The 14,928-nt window shown below is 45.8% G+C and overlaps 1 protein-coding gene and 1 long non-coding RNA gene across 6 annotated transcripts in view; one reads left to right on the forward strand and one right to left on the reverse strand.

Moving 5' to 3' along the window:
* The window catches only part of NAV2 (neuron navigator 2), a 523,029-nt gene that overhangs the window by 55,880 nt on the left and 452,221 nt on the right, over window positions 1–14,928 (forward strand). The window lies entirely within an intron of this gene.
* The window catches only part of LOC138283811 (uncharacterized), a 43,319-nt gene that overhangs the window by 25,956 nt on the left and 2,435 nt on the right, over window positions 1–14,928 (reverse strand). Inside the window, exon 2 of the long non-coding RNA XR_011201310.1 lies at window positions 5,502–5,599. This is a non-coding gene — a long non-coding RNA (uncharacterized lncRNA). The remainder of the gene's footprint in view (window positions 1–5,501; window positions 5,600–14,928) is intronic.

Below are 14,928 nucleotides of genomic sequence, written 5' to 3' on the forward strand. Positions count from 1 at the left end.
AGGCGGGCAGCGAACAGTGATTTTCTGCTGATGTCTGTGTGAGGGCAATGAGTTTCTACTGATGTCTGTAACGGGGCCAACCAATCAAAGGGTGTGCTGTTAAATGTGTGAATTGCTCAAACATTAATCAAAGCAGCCTTTGCCACAAGCATTCCCAAACACTCTTCTTCAAAAGGTGGGAAAAGCAACCAGAGGCGCCGCTATAAACAGTGCAGCAGGTTCAGTGGCACCAGGCCCTATGGCTCTTAGGGGTCTACTGCATCCCACATACGACTGTATTTAGTGCCAAACAAGCGTGTGAGAGACCCATTTTCCTTTCTTGCGTTGGGGTCTCCGGCATCCCTGCAAGGCCACAGCTAATGCAGGAATACATCAATTACAAAGCACAAACTCTCCATGTGTGAGCAGTGCCAGCTGTTACTAACGAAAACATTTGCATTTATGTGTGCACCTTCCCGTTCGACAGAGACCCTTTGCCCTGTTGTTCTGTTAATATGTAGGCTTCTCTTGCACGAAATGGCCCTGCTACTTAAATAAATGCTACCCAAGTCTTACTTCATGAAATCTGTGTCTCAAGGATGCGAAGGTATCCCTTTAGACTTCTCTAAGGTTCTGTGGCTCAGCCATTCCAGGTGAGATGACTCGATAAATTTTTTTGCTGCCCGTGCCATTCCAGTTTGGACCCAGCCATATGCAAATCAGTCTTGACCCTGTTCCCCATGGGAACAGTCCAGCCCGAACTGCTAGGCCAAGTCCTCCCTGGACTGGAAACAAGCATCCTGGGACCGGTTTCGGGGTTTCACCCCTCATCAGCCAGGCTAGCTTGAATCCAGTGGCATGGGAAGCAAGGGACCCACGTCTGGGCATACCCTTCCCACTTAGGGCGACAAATGCAAAAACAACAAGTGATGGACGGAATGCTGAACATTGTCAAACATTCACCCCCAGTCACAGATCTGGGTTTAATCCATCGTTTTTTTGCTGCCCGTGCCATTCCAGTTTGGACCCAGCCATATGCAAATCAGTCTTGACCCTGTTCCCCATGGGAACAGTCCAGCCCGAACTGCTAGGCCAAGTCCTCCCTGGACTGGAAACAAGCATCCTGGGACCGGTTTCGGGGTTTCACCCCTCATCAGCCAGGCTAGCTTGAATCCAGTGGCATGGGAAGCACGGGACCCACGTCTGGGCATACCCTTCCCACTTAGGGCGACAAATGCAAAAACAACAAGTGATGGACGGAATGCTGAACATTGTCAAACATTCACCCCCAGTCACAGATCTGGGTTTAATCCATCGTTTTTTTGCTGCCCGTGCCATTCCAGTTTGGACCCAGCCATATGCAAATCAGTCTTGACCCTGTTCCCCATGGGAACAGTCCAGCCCGAACTGCTAGGCAAAGTTTTCCCTGGACTGGAAACAAGCATCCTGGGACCGGTTTCGGGGTTTCACCCCTCATTAGCCAGGCTAGCTTGAATCCAGTGGCATGGGAAGCACGGGACCAACGTCTGGGCATACCCTTCCCACTTAGGGCGACAAATGCAAAAACAACAAGTGATGGACGGAATGCTGAACATTGTCAAACATTCACCCCCAGTCACAGATCTGGGTTTAATCCATCGTTTTTTTGCTGCCCGTGCCATTCCAGTTTGGACCCAGCCATATGCAAATCAGTCTTGACCCTGTTCCCCATGGGAACAGTCCAGCCCGAACTGCTAGGCCAAGTCCTCCCTGGACTGGAAACAAGCATCCTGGGACCGGTTTCGGGGTTTCACCCCTCATCAGCCAGGCTAGCTTGAATCCAGTGGCATGGGAAGCACGGGACCCACGTCTGGGCATACCCTTCCCACTTAGGGCGACAAATGCAAAAACAACAAGTGATGGACGGAATGCTGAACATTGTCAAACATTCACCCCCAGTCACAGATCTGGGTTTAATCCATCGTTTTTTTGCTGCCCGTGCCATTCCAGTTTGGACCCAGCCATATGCAAATCAGTCTTGACCCTGTTCCCCATGCGAACAGTCCAGCCCGAACTGCTAGGCCAAGTCCTCCCTGGACTGGAAACAACTATCCTGGGACCGGTTTCGGGGTTTCACCCCTCATCAGCCAGGCTAGCTTGAATCCAGTGGCATGGGAAGCACGGGACCCACGTCTGGGCATACCCTTCCCACTTAGGGCGACAAATGCAAAAACAACAAGTGATGGACGGAATGCTGAACATTGTCAAACATTCACCCCCAGTCACAGATCTGGGTTTAATCCATCGTTTTTTTGCTGCCCGTGCCATTCCAGTTTGGACCCAGCCATATGCAAATCAGTCTTGACCCTGTTCCCCATGGGAACAGTCCAGCCCGAACTGCTAGGCCAAGTCCTCCCTGGACTGGAAACAAGCATCCTGGGACCGGTTTCGGGGTTTCACCCCTCATCAGCCAGGCTAGCTTGAATCCAGTGGCATGGGAAGCACGGGACCCACGTCTGGGCATACCCTTCCCACTTAGGGCGACAAATGCAAAAACAACAAGTGATGGACGGAATGCTGAACATTGTCAAACATTCACCCCCAGTCACAGATCTGGGTTTAATCCATCGTTTTTTTGCTGCCCGTGCCATTCCAGTTTGGACCCAGCCATATGCAAATCAGTCTTGACCCTGTTCCCCATGGGAACAGTCCAGCCCGAACTGCTAGGCCAAGTCCTCCCTGGACTGGAAACAAGCATCCTGGGACCGGTTTCGGGGTTTCACCCCTCATCAGCCAGGCTAGCTTGAATCCAGTGGCATGGGAAGCCTCGATACACTTCATTGCTGCCCCCCCTGCAGGAATGCTCTCACACCTGAGTGCAGCAATGGGAATAAATTCAATAAAAACACTCACAGCTGAACTGTTAGGGGGCTTTAAAAAAATCGTGGGCATGAAAGCCACACCCTTTTTTGTTCTTGTTCTTTGCCAGTACACAGTTTGCGCCTTAAGGCACTAAGAATATATCTAGCCCAAAGCAGAGGAAGAGATTTGCCCACAGTCCGTTGTCTGACCTGGGACCCACCTTGTCCCAACCCAGCGGATAGACAGGCCTGTCCTCATCACTGGCGCCCTTTCCAAGATCCCTCAATTTGTATCGGCCAGCTCTCCTCCGCCAAACAGGTTACTTGTACCCAAAGTTAGACCAAAATAGATAATGGTGGATTAAAAAAGCGAGTCCTTCACTATATGAACAGTTTGGTGATGGCTTCTCCCTAAGCTTAAATATGTCTTCTTAGACATCACTAGTGGTATTATACTTTATGTTCTGCCCCAGATTGCTGCTCTACATTTACAAACCCATGCCCGGAGATCTAAAGTGTAGGATGTGCGGCATCCTTTGAGAACATCTTATAAAGCACCTCTCACCACCATCTCTCTGTAATTCTGACTTTTGCTGTCGTCGACTGCTAAATTCCTATGCACTTATTACTCGTGCAGATGCTCAGCGAAGAAATAAGTCCATATACAAACTATAAGGGTTGGTTGCGCAGCAGTGATAATAGGCAGCGGGTCAGATCCATTGGGACATATGCTTCCAACTAGGGTGCCCTGAGCCTTTGTGGAATCTAAGGTAATGGACCTCACAGCTCACTGGTTGGCTGGATGGTAAAAGAGTCATAGGTGGGCTGCGACGGATCGCTCTCCCCATCCCGAGTTCGACTGCTCCTGTTGGTCTGATGAAACATACGCCCCGGTGTCCCTATTGCTCTGTGATGTGACGCAGAAGAGAAGAGCTAGTCATGGTAGGAACTGGGCTGACAGACACCCCAAAGCCTGTGCAAGGAATCAATCAATCAGTATTTGTAAAGAGCAGCTAATCACCCAGCAGGGTATCCAGGTGCTTGCAGGTCCCGGAGGCTCATTCGCACAGCCAGGTTTTGAGGGTCCATCAGAATTCCGGATGTGAGGTGATGGTCCAGAGGAGCAGGGGAGGCTTCACAAATATTGTGGGAAAAACAAGGAGACAGTAGTGAGAAGAGATGGAAAAGCACGGAGAAGGCACAAAAAATGGGGAAAAACCAAGTTGAGAGCGGTGAATACAAGAGAAAAACAAGGAAAAGGTGCACAAAACGAGGTAAAAAGCTAGGAGAAAGCGGTGAAAATGAAGGAAAAGCAAGGAGAAGGCACAAAAAAATTGTGGGGGAAAAAGCAAGGAGAAAGCAGTGAAAATGAGGGAAAAGCAAGGAGAAGGCACACAAAAGTAGTGGGGGGGGACAAGGAGAAGGCACTCAAAAAGCAGGGGAAAAAGGAAGAAGCCAGGAGCAAGAGTGATGCAGCAGCACAGGGAGAGTTGGGCCTGTGTTTTGACAATGAGTGCTGTACAATAAATTAATTTACTAGCTTTCATAAGTGTCTGAATATGCACCTTCCATGAAGTGCAAGACACAGTAGTCCCGCTGTACCCCCTAAAACACACCTAACAAGAAAGATCCTATGAAGGTTTCAGAGCTCCCCAGGGTTGCAGATGAGAGTGAGATAACTAACTGCCCTTTGCAGCTCCTCATTAAAACCCCCCAAAAAGGAAATAGCGTGAGATCAGCAAGTAGGGTATATTTTCCATCCCAAAAGAGAAGTGGTCAAAAGGGGTCTGTCAATAAGCAAGTGACCTCCTGAACTGGGCCTGTGGGGAGGCACATGATTAAAATGGCTGCCTCTTGAGCAGATGGTGGGTCCTTTTCAATGCACAGACAGCGCTCCTCAGTGCAAATACTACAAGTCTGGCCGTGTGTGTCCTTTAAATGATGAGTGCTGTCCTCAAAAATATGGAAAGGGGGATCAGGGGCTGAGGTTGGGCTACCAGCCTTCCTGAAACTGGATTTAAGCGCCTGTAAATTCACAAGCACCCATTGGCAGCATATAGCAAATTAAATGTCAAAAAGGACTTTAACACAGGGTCGGGCTGGGTCAGACAATAGGCCTGGGCACCAAAATAAAAGTGTCCCCCTTTACTGAATTGAATAGGCCTATTAGACTGGTGTAGATAGTGGCCTATGTTTGCAAACTGGGACAGTTTTAAACTTGTAAAGAGGCACTGTCTGTGTTTTCAAGGAATGGAAGACTGCATGGATTTGACCTTCCTGTAGGCAATGCTTGTTTTAATATCATGAAATTGACAGGAAAAACAGGCCCAGCAGACCATATAACAGGCCCACAGACAACCAAAAAACGACCTTGCACATTGCCCTGTCAACCTAGACCACCGGGCACTGCCCGCTTGCCCTATAGGCAAACCCACCCTGACCTTACATGACATGTTCGATTTAAAAGGTATTGGTGTAGTCTGATAGCGCTATTCTTTCACTTTTCTCCTGACTAACAACAGGTTAAAGTTGAGAATCAAAAGTTTAGTTGACCTAATGAACAACATTAAGCATCGTGGAGGTGAAAGCACCAGAGGTGGAAAGGCGTTCAATCAAATTGCAGGTGAACTTAGGCGGTGCAGTGGATGCTACTGACTTTTCGTATACACAAGTGCCACTTACTTTATGTACTCCCTCTTTAATGTTATGGTGAGCTTCATCATCATCATACGTAGCGCCTGTAACATTATCAGCCATGCACTATTCTTTTCACTGTGTGGCTAAGAGAAAGTTAAAAAAAGGATAACTATAGTAAAGAAAAACTGTGAATTAATTTCTAAGGTTACATTTTCGGTGCATTCTGGGATAGATACATAAAAACTTGAGCTGTTTCGAACAAAAAGTCAGACCCAGAGAATGGAAAACAATTTTAACACAAGGGCATATGTTTGATATCCCTTAAGATGCCCCAGTAAGTAAAGAAATACATTATGAGGTTATATTAATATAAAATAGATTTTGACACAGTTGTATTTGAATGGAAACCAGGCATATCTTACGTTGATACACGAGGAGTGGGTGCATTTCAGATTTTCATTATTTCCACTTAAAATGAATTTTAATGCAATTAATTGTAATGGGACTATTTGACACAGTGATTACCCTAAACTCTAGCGTGTATTCTGTCTTCCTGGACCCCTCTGCTACAAAAGTAGCATTGCAATTGAACTAGAAGGTGGAGGGGAGAGACCGATGGAGGGCTAAGTTGTGTATAGCTTCACCTGCCAAGAGCCCACATCCATGTTGGATTCCTAGAGATGCATTCTTAGGATAGGTACAGGGTAACACATGTTAAATATAAGGAGAGATGCTGCTTAATCAGAGGTTAACAACCAAAGTAGCTTCACAAGCATCAGTCAACACCTAGTAAAGTTTCCCCAACTCAGTGCCCTACCCTTTTTCTTTTAATTTGGCTAGAGAGTGGGCCGAATCAGAGTGCATAATTTTGCAATCTGTTGCACGAATTAATACATTGATAACTATTGTTATTCCTTTTATATTGTACTCATAACTATCGAAGGTCCAGGTTCTGGGATGCACTTTGCTGGCACAGTCCAAGTTGTGCATTGTGTTTGGTAGATACATGCCTTTTCCCTGTGGGGTGGTCTTTCTCAGCGCTCACAGCCACATTGTGCAGCTCACTTGCATGGAAGCCTCTAAGTCAATCCTCCTGAAATTCGGAAAACATTTTTAATTCCTTCTTTTCACATGATCATGTTGTTGTTTCCTGCAGGCTGTCATGGGCTGACTAGAAACCCGGCGCTGGTTGTGTGTTCCGATATCAAATAATGGTTATAATTGTGATTCATGCTTGCAGCATAGCAAGATGAAATCCCAAGGAGTGCCTGTACACACCTCGAGTGCACTGTGGTCAGAGGGAGCCTGGGATTTGGGTCTGGCTGAACTTTGAAGTTTTTGGCCTCAAGACACCAGATTCAGTCCAAGGCCAGCCAATCACCACTTCCCCTGAGGGTGATAAATACTGAGTTAGGCTTCGGGTTATAACCAATGATTTATTTTTAAACGAAACAGAGTGTGGTCTTAAAACAGAGTTTGTAAGTATCCTGGTGGATGCATTTACAATTATTTAGATGTCAACTTTGTGCAGGACTCTGCTAGGAATATGACTGCTTAACTGTGTTAAGTGTTTTTTTGCATATGAATCCGTTCAGAGCCTTTTCTTCTTTTTTTACACAAAATTGTGTTGTGTTTTTTGTACGATTGTGTTCAATGATTTTTGCACACAGCTAGTAGACTTCGGAGTCTTTTTCTTGGTTGTGTCTTTTTGAAGGCAATTGTTTTCCTCCTTTCAGACAGCTAGAGACTGTGGCCCTGTTTGTCCTGACACCTCCAATACCTGCCTTCTGCCCTGGGATCACCCTGGATCCCAGGCTTTTGAGAAGGTCAGATAGGCGGTTCAACCCAAGAGTGACTCTCAGCTGGCCACAGAGGGCACCTCCAAGGATCTCTCATTAAGAGTAGCAACAGCGGCTGGCGTGGAGGAATTCACCCCATCAGGAGTGGGATTCTTGATATAAGGATGTGTTCATCTGTAGGGCTTACTGTAGAGTGCAGTTGGTAATTTCAGATAGGTTTATAGACATTTCTGTGATGCCCTAAAATGGGTATAGACACTTTTTAAATGTCATAATATGGAACCTAGCCTGCTGCAGGCCAAGAAGCACTTCAGATTGAAAGAGCAGCATTTATAAAGCCCCGTCTGTTTCTGGTCTAGTTGTTTAATGCACATCTCAGTCGCAGGTCGCGCGCTGTGCAGTTCTTTGAAGAGATGCAGGATATTGTGCTAATGATGGAGTTAGATATGTGTTTCTCTGACAGTGACGGATAACAAACGGCTTTAGGAATCCTCATAAATGTGCATACTTTTCTATATATGTGTCTGGCTACTGCTGCATCTATGTTAAAGGCGCCTTGACGCAGCCTCTCGGCGCAAGGGCCGGATTTCTGGTAATAGGACCACTCTGCTTGGGGCGTAAAGGTGGGACAAATGCAGTCGTTGTTGCTTTTTAAAACACAGCCTGAAAAATGTAGTGCGTTTGTGAAAGCCACATAAAAGGAATAGTTAACCCATATTTGGAAATATGATATGAATGTTTATTTAACCTCCCTGGGATGAGGGCCAGATGCATGAGCCTGTGTACAGTATGGATATTGCTGCCAAGGCTGGGGAAGCGTTCAGTTCGGTTTGCCGCCAGTTGTACTCAAGCCAGATGGCTGGAGATATTGTGGTTTTTAATTTATGTTGGGGAAACCGTGGTGTCGGGCCAGTTGTGTTATGAGGACAGCATTGTGCATTTATGAAATTTCTTGCAGTTTATAAAGCATTTTTAAACAGTTTTGGGAGAAGAAAAATGCCAAAACCAGGTTTTGTAGGAACATGCTGGATTTGTCATTCAAGTCTGTAAGCTTTTAAAAGGCCCAAAAAAATGTGCACATATTCTGTGCCATTCTGATTGACATCCTCTTGGACAAAGAAGTGTAAGTGAAAGATGGACAAGCTGCTCAGAATTCTCTCTGGTCCTTATTGGGAAGCCACTGTAGGCATTTCCTTGTTGCAAAGACACAGTCCACACTTTTCAGGCCATTGACAGCCTAACTACATGTTCCCTGCCAACTGCAAACAAGGTTGCCCTCCTTCCTGTAAACTGGCAGAGAGAGTTGTGGTAATGCTGCCTGGCATTGACAAGTTCGCATTACAACAATGTGTGTCTTCAATGTAGGTGTTTTCTACAGTTTCTAGTTGCTGGAAACAATTCCATGTTTACAGTATTAATGATCTGAGGTACAAGAGACTAGAAGGAGGTAAAAAACATCACCTTGATTCCTAACGTTGGTCAATGATGTTATTGGTTTTGCCAAAGTAAATTTAGAAGTTCTTTTGCAGTGAATTTAGCCTTTGTGTCAGGGGATCTTCCCAAAGGTAGCATTGAACTGTAACCAGCTGTTCTCATACAACCCTCAATGCTGTCAAGCCAGTTTGTCAGCCAGAGCACAAACTTTCACGTATTTTAAAAATGCAATTCATCTATTTTTATGGCAGAAACAAGGCCCATGAGTATCACATCACTTTTTATCACAGCATGGAAAAGAAATGGGAAGTTTGTTTCCTGTGTGTAGTTCACACACTAGCAACAAACCTTTGAATGTGATTCAAAAACAAACTGGAGTTGATGTGGTCCTTTGCTGAGAATGGCAATGCTCTGTGATGTTGGCGTCTTCTTGACCGTGGTCTGTGAGGCTGATCTCTTCTTGACTATGGTATATCAGGCTTACATCTTCCTGATTATGGAGTGTGACATTGATCTCATCTTAACTATGGTATATAAGGCTTCCATCTTCCTGATTATGGTTTGTGACTTTGATCTCTTCTTGACTATGGTATATGAGGCTTACATCTTCCTAATTATGGTGTGTGACTTTGATCTCTTCTTGACTGTGGTGTATGAGGCTTACATCTTCCTGATTATGTTGTGTGACATTGATCTCTTCTTGACTATGGCTTGTGACATTTATGTCATCTTGACTGTGGTTGTTGAAGGTGATGCATTCTTGAGTATGACCTGTGACATTGATTTTCTTGACTTGGGTCTGTGACAAGGATGCTGTTCTTGCCAATGCATTTATTCAGGCTGAAGTCCTATTGGTTGACTGAACCATGCCTTGTGCCGCTAAAGCCAGCAGGACTGGGTTTGAGGCAGTTGCTTGTTGCACATACAGCATGTGCAATAAAATACCATCCACCGAATGATGTGCTCGAAGATATTAGTCCTGATTGCTGTGCCAGAGAATAGTTCCTCGAGTTTATTGCGGGGAGATCTCAGGCGTCCTGTTCATCATGGTTTAAGGCTATACAGGAGGTGTTTACAGCTGGGGTACAGAGTTTCAGAGGTGGAACATACAGCACAGGTTTGGAACTTCATGGGGGTGTGCTCAGCACATGCAAAAAAACTTCACAAAGTGGATAGAGTTCACCACGGTTGACAAGTTAAGCACGATGGAGAGCTCAACTAAGGATGCGCTGAGCAAGGTAGAGTGCTTCAGAATGGGCGAGCTAGATGTCGGTAGACAGACCCACTGGAGGTGTGCTAAAGAAACAGGGGGTGCTTCACAGTGGGCAAGATAAGCATAGGTAGAAATCTCTAGGGGGCATGCTGAGCATGTGTAGAGTGCTTCACAGTGTGCGAGTAAGACATGGGAGAGTGCTTCACAGTGTGCGAGTAAAACATGGGTAGAGTGCTTCACAGTGGAGAGTTAAGCTTAGAGTGCTTCACAATGGGAGAGTTAAGCTTAGAGTGCTTCACAATGGGAGAGTTAAGCTTGGTAGAGTGCTTCACAGTGGGAGAGTTAAGCTTGGGCAGAGCACTTCAGAATGGGAGAGTTAAGCTTGGGCAGAGTGCTTCTCAATGGGAGAGTTAAGCTTAGAGTGCTTCACAATGGGAGAGTTAAGCTTGGGCAGAGTGCTTCATAGTGGAGAGTTAAGCATGGGTAGAGTGCTTCACAGAGGGAGAGTTAAGCTTGGGCAGAGTGCTTCACAGTGGGAGAGTTAAGCGTCGGCAGAATGCTTCATAATGGGAGAGTGAAGCTTGGTTAGAGTGCTTCACAGTGGGAGAGTTAAGCTTGGTTAGAGTGCTTTACAGTGGGAGAGTGAAGCTTGGTTAGAGTGTTTCACAGTGGGAGAGTTAAGCTTGGTTAGAGTGCTTTACAGTGGGAGAGTAAAGCTTGGTTAGAGTGCTTCACAGTGGGAGAGTTAAGCTTGGTTAGAGTGCTTTACAGTGGGAGAGTGAAGCTTGGTTAGAGTGTTTTACAGTGGGAGAGTTAAGCTTGGTTAGAGTGCTTTACAGTGGGAGAGTGAAGCTTGGTTAGAGTGCTTCACAGTGGGAGAGTTAAGCTTGGTTAGAGTGCTTTACAGTGGGAAAGTTAAGCATGGGTATAGTGCTTCACAGTGGGAGAGTTAAGCTTGGTTAGAGTGCTTTACAGTGGGAGAGTTAAGCATGGGTATAGTGCTTCACAGTGGGAGAGTTAAGCTTGGGTAGAGTGCTTCACAGTGGGAGAGTTAAGCTTGGTTAGAGTGCTTCACAGTGGGGGATTTACGCTTGGGCAGAGTGCTTCACGGTGAGAGAGTTAAGCTTGGGTAGAGTGCTTCACAGTGAGAGAGTTAAGCTTGGTTAGAGTGCTTCACAGTGAGAGAGTTAAGCTTGGTTAGAGTGCTTCACAGTGGGGGATTTAAGCTTGGGCAGAGTGCTTCACGTTGAGAGAGTTAAGCTTGGGCAGATTGCTTCACGGTGAGAGAGTTATGCATGGATAAATAGTTTCGAAAGTAGAGGAAAAGCCTAGGTCCCAAAGTTGAGAACTAAAGCTAAGAACTGAAACGTAATGTGCAGAATCTTTTTAGTGGCAATTTAATGTGATTCTAGGCCAGTACTTCACAATTAGCACATTCTGAGTGGTTTCCGTGTCATCTGTTGAGATGGAAGAAAACTGGAAGCACTTTTGGTGTCAGAATTCTTATTGAAACTCATGTAATGACAATTTTGTGTTTACCCATATCATCATTCATGGCTCATTTGTGCCTTTTACCTACACAAGAAGCTCAACTTCTGGTCTGCATCCAGTGTGCACAGAGCAACCATCAAATCACGGACTGGAACTTGGTATGTTTTTTAAATAATTATTTATATGCGTGTGTGATACCAGCAAAGTGTCCGATGGCACTATGGCTTGTGTTGAACCTTGGTATTGTTGCTTCGGGCCATGTGAGTAGGCCCTGCCTCCTCTCGGGTGACCCCTGCAACCCCTCTGAATATGATGAAATTGTGGCAGTGACTGAGAACCGCAGACATGTCTAATGATCCTCTGCAGATGCTGAGAACAATGGAGGCCAGGCAGGGTGGGCTTCTTCTCTGAGTCCATCTCTGCGGCTAATTATGCACTGTCCCATGCGTCAGCTGCTGTTCTTTGTGTTTGCAGTTTGACCCTTCTAGCCCGCCATATTTGTTACCCCTGGACCTCTCGTCTTCCTGATGTTGTGCAAAGGAACTTTGGTCTTGAGTGACAGCAGGGGCCCTACAGCTGGCGCCCGGTCCAATATTCTGCTATATTTACTTGTGGATTCCCTACTTGATGAAACAGTTGTTTAAACAGCCTGAAAGTGTGGCTGCCTGTACTTCCCACGGCGGGAAACAATAAAAGTGAAATACTGGTGCTGTGAGGCCAATCTAATGATGAAACCGAGCCATGCAAATCTCTGCCACATAACATATTTAAGAAAGATTATAAACGTCTTTCATTGCTCATTTTAGAACATGATTAGCATAAGGTCGTGTCTGCACAAGGCAGCGCTGCAAAAACTAGATTAAATTGGATCAGAGAGCACTTTATTGTTGCTGGAAGAGATTAAATAAAAAATTGAGGAATAGAGCGTGCACATTGTACGGGGTTTTCAACTATGAAGGATGTGTAACTCCTGGCGCTTGGATTTTAAAACGCAACAGACCTGCTTCCCCGTGAGAAGTAACAGTACTGTCGGAATACGTGCCTAGAAGCCTGGCTGTACACTGTTGACTCTGCTTTAATTAGGGCATTGTAGCCCCCCCACTGGAGTGCTGTCCTAAGAAATGCATAGCATCCTGCACTTAATGCATTTTCAAAGTGCAATTTTTAATCATGGAGTCTGTTTGTAATCCTTCGGTTAACTAATAGCGTGTGGCGAGTACCTAAATGACAGAAAGCAAACATGAATAGGGCTATCAGGCTTTGGTGCCTTCAGTGCAGTGCAAGCCCCTAAAAATCTCCCCCCATGAATGAAATCCAAAGATAGCCTTGCTTTCACTGAGAGTGCAGGTACGGATTGGACCACTAACAGGAAGGAGCCTAAAAACTTAAGGTAACACCTCGAGTGCACGCGGGGCTGACCCGGAAGCAGTCCCTGTTTCATGATGCACACAATGACAATAGAAACTAGTTTGGAGGTATTAGCTCATGGTTCATTCAACTATAGACTCTCGGTGTCTCCCAAAGCCCCTTGCTGTGGACTTCTCAATACCCTCACTTAATCTACACTGAGTTTTAACATGTTTCGGATGCTTTGCCTTCAGCATCACTCTGTATAAAGCCGCCCACAGGCTCATAAAAAAGGCAGAGGCTCTGAACCTAGGGTGACCAGGTGACTCTGTGTCACTGAGACACCACTTTTCCAGGTCTGTCTTTCTAATTTAACATGTCAGTGCATTCTCGACATTGAACTCTTGGTTCATTTTAGTTTCAGCAACCCAGCTGATGACTGATATGTAACTATATAAATTCTCCCAATGCTAAAAGACACTCAGACTCTGTCGGTTTACGTTTGGCGGGTGTTGGGATGCGGGCATACTGGGGCATCCGGGTCCTAAACATTCGTTTAACCGTTGCTGCTCCGATGCCCCACTGTGTATTCACTGCATCTCCGGTCCTTGTAAAACGACAGCACACAGTAAGGAATTCCTCATCACTTATCCATGCTTTTATTTCAGCATCCAGACTGCCACTGGAGCGGGCCACGGCACTTGCAGGCCCTGTCTTCTGGAGATCCCTGCAGTGGTGACCCATTGCGATAAAGATGCCAGTGTACCAAGGCCTTACGTTGCCATCAGTTGTAGCATGTATTGTTTCAGATCTTGGTGCTCAAGCATTCAGTGTTCTGCTGGGCCTAGAATGGTGCACCGGTCTGTGACGATCTTGCTTAGTCAGTGCTTAATTTGTGCCGGTGCTTGTGGGTGGTGGGCACTAGCACTCACTTTAGAGTAACAGGACCGCGTTTTTTGTCATCAGATAAAGCAAGACAGAGAAGTACAATAGAGGGAGAAAAATGATAAAGATAGGAAACATTGGCAAAGCAATAAAAAAAGAACCTTCAGTGGTGAAATGGAGTCACGAAGAGTGCAGTGGTGGAGCAAAAAGACGGGAGGTGGAATCAAGCAAGCCTAGCATTTGGCAACCCTGTTATTCGGGAGCACTGGTGGTGGGCTCCTAAGAAAAACTGCCCCTGCACTTATCCTAACATAACAAATTAACCACTGCTTGAGGTGCATCTCCAGGGTGGATTGGCAGTATTAATGACCTGCATTTTTATCTCCCATAACCCCGCATGGAATCAGTAAAACTACAATTAGTAGAAGGGAATAGAAGGACGTGAAGGAAAATGGAAGGCAACTTGTTGTAAACCTCCAGGTGAAGTTTGTGCACCCAGAGGCCTGCTATCCCCCACCACAGTGCACTCCTCTGGTGAGACAAGCAGCGCTCCTGAAATAAATGCTCAGTTTGAGGCTTGATGTAAAAGTTGTACAACTCAGAGTAAATGCTTATAATATGGACATACTTGTGTAAAGGCATTTAAAAATAGAATGATTGAGTTCATATAACCTGAGCCTAATGTGTGTTCTGGAAATCCATGGATCACCAAAAAGGAGGTCACACTTATAGCTGTGCCACGGATTTTGGATCTGGGGAACTGTTGGCAAAGTTAAATACTCTAAAAGTGCAAGGCAGGTAAATCACAAATTGAGGCTAGAAAGAGGAATCATACTGGCCCTTGTTGTCAGACTCACCTGCGTGGACACGCCTTCCAGTGTTGTTTTTCAGCAGCCTCATTTGAGCTACAGGTTGTCGACCAAATGGGCCACAACGTCACAGTGTGCATTAACTCCGATACCAACTACTTTATGGGTCAGTTTCTCGCATTCATTGTTCTACAACTTTACTAATAGGTCTGTGCTTTTCTAGTGCACAAACCATGAAAACATAGCTCCTCACATGCATCTCTGAAGCTTTCACCACAAGTGCTATATTTCTTCTGGTAAGGATTCATCGCAGGACTCTGAGGTTCTCCTCATTGGCACACAGTACTCATCACAAGCCTCTGAAGCTTTCCTGATTGGCCCTGAAGTTCTCCTCGAGCCTCTTAACTTCAGCTCACAAGACACTAGGGCTCTCCTCATGAGGCTCCGAAGAGCTCCCAGAATTAACCTCAAAGCAAGGTATCCTCCCTGAGCTT

This window comes from Pleurodeles waltl, chromosome 3_1, assembly GCF_031143425.1.
Source record: "Pleurodeles waltl isolate 20211129_DDA chromosome 3_1, aPleWal1.hap1.20221129, whole genome shotgun sequence".
In the NCBI taxonomy this organism is placed as follows: Eukaryota; Metazoa; Chordata; class Amphibia; order Caudata; family Salamandridae; genus Pleurodeles; species Pleurodeles waltl.